This window comes from Hippocampus bargibanti, linkage group LG20, assembly GCF_051943395.1.
Source record: "Hippocampus bargibanti isolate YZ-2025 linkage group LG20, ASM5194339v1, whole genome shotgun sequence".
NCBI classification, from domain to species: domain Eukaryota; kingdom Metazoa; phylum Chordata; class Actinopteri; order Syngnathiformes; family Syngnathidae; genus Hippocampus; species Hippocampus bargibanti.
In genome coordinates, this window is record NC_142753.1 from 11466 (window position 1) to 16287 (window position 4822).

The 4822-nt window shown below is 53.4% G+C and overlaps 1 pseudogene; it reads left to right on the top strand.

Annotated features, from left to right (window-relative positions):
• Positions 1–1040: 1040 nt before the first annotated feature.
• Positions 1041–4235, top strand: LOC148882550 (uncharacterized; annotated as a pseudogene).
• Positions 4236–4822: the final 587 nt, after the last annotated feature.

Below are 4822 nucleotides of genomic sequence, written 5' to 3' on the forward strand. Positions count from 1 at the left end.
TCTCCTGAAGTCCACAACAATCTCCTTCGTCTTCTCCACATTCAGACGGAGATTGTTGACCTTGCACCACGTGGCCAGGCGGCTGACCTCGTCCCTGTAGGCTGTCTCCTCATCGTTGTTGATGAGGCCCACCACAGTCGTGTCATCCGCAAATTTTATGAAGAGGTTGGAGCTGGGTGATGATGGTGAGCAGTCGTGCGTGAGCAGAGTGAAGAGGAGGGGGCTCAGCACACACCCCTGGGGGGCCCCTGTGTTCAGCGTGATGGTGCTGGAAGTGTTGTCGCCAACTCTGACTGCCTGTGGTCTCCCCGTCAGGAAGTCCAGCAGCCAGTTGCACAGGGAGGTGCTGATGCCCAGTTTGCTCAGTTTATTGGTGAGCTGTTGGGGGATGATTGTGTTGAATGCTGAGCTGAAGTCGATGAACAGCATTCTGACGTAGGAGTCTCTGGTCTCCAGGTGGGTGAGCGCTGTGTGGAGAGCAGTGGAGATGGCATCATCGGTCGAGCGGTTGGGCCGATATGCAAATTGGAAGGGGTCATGGGTGGGGGGGAGGGCAGCCTTGATGTGGTTCATAACTAGCCGCTCGAAGCACTTCATGAGGATGGGAGTGAGTGCGACCGGGCGGTAGTCATTGTGGCAGGTGGGGGACGACTTCTTCGGGACCGGGATAATGGTGGTGGCTTTGAGGCACGTGGGCACAACAGCCTGGCTCAGAGAGGTGTTGAAGATGTCCGTGAAGACATCTGTGAGCTCCACAGCGCAGTCTCTCAGAACACGGCCAGGAATGCCGTCGGGACCCGGGGCTTTTCGTGCGTTGGTCCCTCTGAGAGATCGCCTCACGCTGTCCTGTACCATCTTGTCGGTCTGTATCTGGAAGTCCCACAGGATCTTTGCTCGGTCATTCTCCACCACCTTGGGAGGTGTTTCCCATTTTGACCTTGGGGTTTCCAGTCCATACTCCGCACAGATGTTTCGGTAGACTATGCCAGCCACCTGGTTATGGCGGCAGTGACGACACAACGCACAGAAGTTACTTCTGGTCAGGCGGAGGAGGAGCCAGGCCCAGAGGCAACCCACAGTGCCCGAAGCCTCCAAGTGTCATCAAACCCGCTGCCAACAGTTCGCATGCCACCCCAAGCCCCCAAGAGACTGCATCACCTCCCAACAACCCACAAAGCCTTCAAAGCCAGCAAGCTTCAACAGTACCACCTGGCGGTGCGCCTTCGGCCAATTAAGGATCCAGTGGCCTCAATCCTCGAAGAGAACTGATTGGAAGCAGTTTGATGAGGACGTGGACAAGGTTCTGGAAGCGACATCCAAGGGGGATGTGGACCAGCGGCTGAGAACTATGACCACCCTCATAGTGAACATCGCGGCTGAGCGATTTGGAACAGAGGCACCAAAGCCCACGCCAACGGCCTATGCTCCATGCCATAGAGCAAGGAAAATCCATAGCCTGAGGGAAGAGTTGAAGCTGTTAAAGAGGCAGTATAAGATCGCAGGGGAAGTTGAGAGAGCTGGCCTAGCGGACCTGAGAGCAATCCTCAGGAAACAACTCTTGACCTCGAGGAGGGCAGAGTTCCACAGGAGAAGGCGGAAAGAGAGAGCCAGAAAGAGAACAGCTTTTCTGGCCAATCCCTTCAAGTTGACCAGGCAGCTTCTTGGTCAGAAGAGGGCTGGTCACCTTACCTGCTCTAAGGAGGCCATCAACAACCACCTCAAGGCCACGTACAGCGACCCTAGCAGAGAACAACCGCTAGGTCCATGCGATGCACTGACAACACCACCAGAGCCTACATCAGACTTCAACCTCAAGGAGCCTTGCCTAAGTGAAGTGGTGGAAGTGGTGCGGAGAGCAAGGTCGAGCTCAGCACCAGGCCCAAGCGGAGTACCGTACAAGGTATATGAAAACTGCCCAAAGCTCTTACATCGGCTTTGGAGGGCCCTGAAGGTGATCTGGAGGAAAGATCCCCCAGCCATGGAGGTATGCGGAGGGAGTGTATATATATATATATATATATAAGACGAGAGGTCTGAGAACATCGACCAGTTTCGTGTCATCTCCCTGCTGAGTGTGGAGAGCAAGATCTTCTTCAGCATTGTATCCAGAAGACACTCCAACTTCCTCTTGAGCAACAAGTACATCGACACGTCAGTGCAGAAGGGAGGAGTACCGGGCGTTCCTGGTTGCCTGGAGCACACAGGCGTGGTAACCCAGCTCATCAGAGAGGCAAGAGAAAGTAGAGGTGACCTGGCAGTATTATGGCTGGACCTCACCAATGCCTATGGCTCCATACCCCACAAACTGGTGGAGGTTGCACTGGTGAGGAAAGTCACAGACAAGTTTCGTTTCAGGGTGGGACAACACCAGATCCCCTCAGTGTCTGAGAAGCCAGTGAAGAGCCTTGGCAAGGTCTTCAACTGCAGCCTGAGCGACAGCGAGTCCATCAAAGCAACCAGCGCTGAACTGGAGGGCTGGTTAAAAACAGTGGACAAGTCTGGGCTCCCGGGAAGATTCAAGGCCTGGGTCTACCAGCATGGGATCCTCCCAAGAATCCTCTGGCCGCTGCTAATCTATGAGGTCCCCATTACCGTGGTGGAAGGTTTTGAGCAAACAGTGATCAGCTATCTGCGCAGATGGCTGGGACTGCCCCGCAGCCTAAGTAGCATTGGGCTGTACGGGAAAACCAACAAGCTCAGGCTCCCCTTCAGCTCAGTCAGGGAGGAATTCATCGTAGCACGGAAACGGGAACATCTGCAGTACTCTGGATCTAGAGATGCCAAAGTGTCCGGGGCAGGGATCGTTGTGAGGACAGGGAGGAAATGGAGGGCAGCCGAGGCAGTTGAGCGTGCAGAAACTCGACTGAGGCACAGGACCATTGTTGGAGCAGTGGCGCAAGGTAGAGCTGGACTGGGGAGCCGAACAGCGACCCGCTATGACTCTGCCAGCGCGAGGGAGAGGCAGAGGCTGGTGCAGGAGGAGGTCCGAGCTGCAGTCGAGGAAGAGCGAACCAGCAGAGCAGTGGCCATGCGGCAGCAGGGTGCCTGGATGAAGTGGGAGCAGGCGATGGAGCGCCGCGTCACCTGGAAGGACATCTGGTCATGGAACTCATAGAGGATCAAGTTCTTGATTCAGGGGGTGTACGATGTCCTTCCAAGCCCATCTAATCTGTGCACTTGGGGCACCACAGAAACACCAGCATGCCCCTGTGTTCCAAGATTGGGACTCTGGAACACATCCTGAGCAACTGCCCCAAGGCCCTGGGCGAGGGTCGGTATCGGCGGAGGCACGAGCAGGTCCTCAAATCCATCGCTGAAGCAATCAGCAAGGGGATTGCGGCAAGCCGTTACACCCAAGCCACTGCGAAGACCATTCACTTTGTCAAAGAAGGACAAAGGTTGAATACAGCAAGCAACTGCTCTACTGGTTTGCTCTCCACGGCCCGAGACTGGGTGATGACAGTTGACCTGGAAAGGCAACTGAAGTTTCCAGCACACATCACCCAGACCAGGTTGAGACCTGACATCATCCTAGTCTCTGAGGCCACAAAGCAACTCTTCTTGCTGGAGCTGACGGTTCCCTGGGAGGAGAGGATGGAGGAGGCTCAGGAAAGGAAGAGGGAGAAGTACCAGCAGTTGGTGGAGGAATGTCGGAGGAACGGGTGGAGGTTGAGGTGTATGCCGGTGGAGGTGGGCAGTCGGGGATTTGCCAGCCACTCCCTGAGCAAAGCCTATGGCACACTGGACATAACAGGTGCAAACCGAAGAAGAGCCATAGGCAACAACGTGGAGGCAGCAGAAAGAGCCACCAGATGGCTCTGGTTCAGGAGGGGAGAGCCGTGGGGGCAGTGGAGCAGTAGCATGCCACTTGGACACAGGCCGGGGCCTTGCAAACCCCCAGTCGGGTCGCCTGGAGGAGGGTGTCTGTTGAAAGACCCGAAACACCCAGTGATCCTAGGAATCAACACTGATGATGTGTCCAAGTTTGTACATCAGCAGATGTATTGTTAACTCGGATTCTAAGTTTTTTTTCATAGTTTGGTCGGGGGGTGCGGCTTATAAATCGGAGCGACTTATATGCTTTTTGTATTACACAAATTTTCCCCAAAAATGTGACTTATCCTCCAGTGCGACCTATATGTTTTTTTCTTCTTAATTATGCATTTTTTGGCTGGGGCGACCTATAATCCGGAGCGACGTATAATCAAAAAAATACGGTATATATGCACACACACGGCAGTTTATTTGGATTTGCCTTTATTAGTCTCGCAGTGGAGAAATTTACATTTCACAGCAGCAAAGTTATGAAAGAAATGAAAGTAGAAAAGCAAAACACAGGAGCTGCTGGAAAGGCAGCCAATCTCGCGGTGCCGTATTGAAGTCAAAAGAACAAAAAAAAACTAAATAACAAATAACATGACAACACAAAGACACAGAGAGACATTCATTCTTAAGCACTTTCTGTACCCTCTTTGTTACATAAAGCAGTGGATCAGGGACATAATGGTGGAATGTGCACGTCGACTACAAGCTAAATGTTGAAAGCAAACACGCAGCTGTAGCATCCATTGACGAAAAGAGATGGTCTCACATCTCCTGTCCCACATAAATCAGCTTCAATTCCATCCCGCGACAGTTCCATATACACGCATCGACGCTCTGCGCTGACACTCCTTTCTTATCGCGGGCTCCTCAAGCCATGTATCCATCCAGCCGCAGACTGTCCAACAGCACCGACCTTCCACTGAACAAAGCGGGGCTGTGAAGATGCTGCCCATTACAGGCGCAAAAAAACACAATGGCCCCAGAGCTGTCCAGCGAT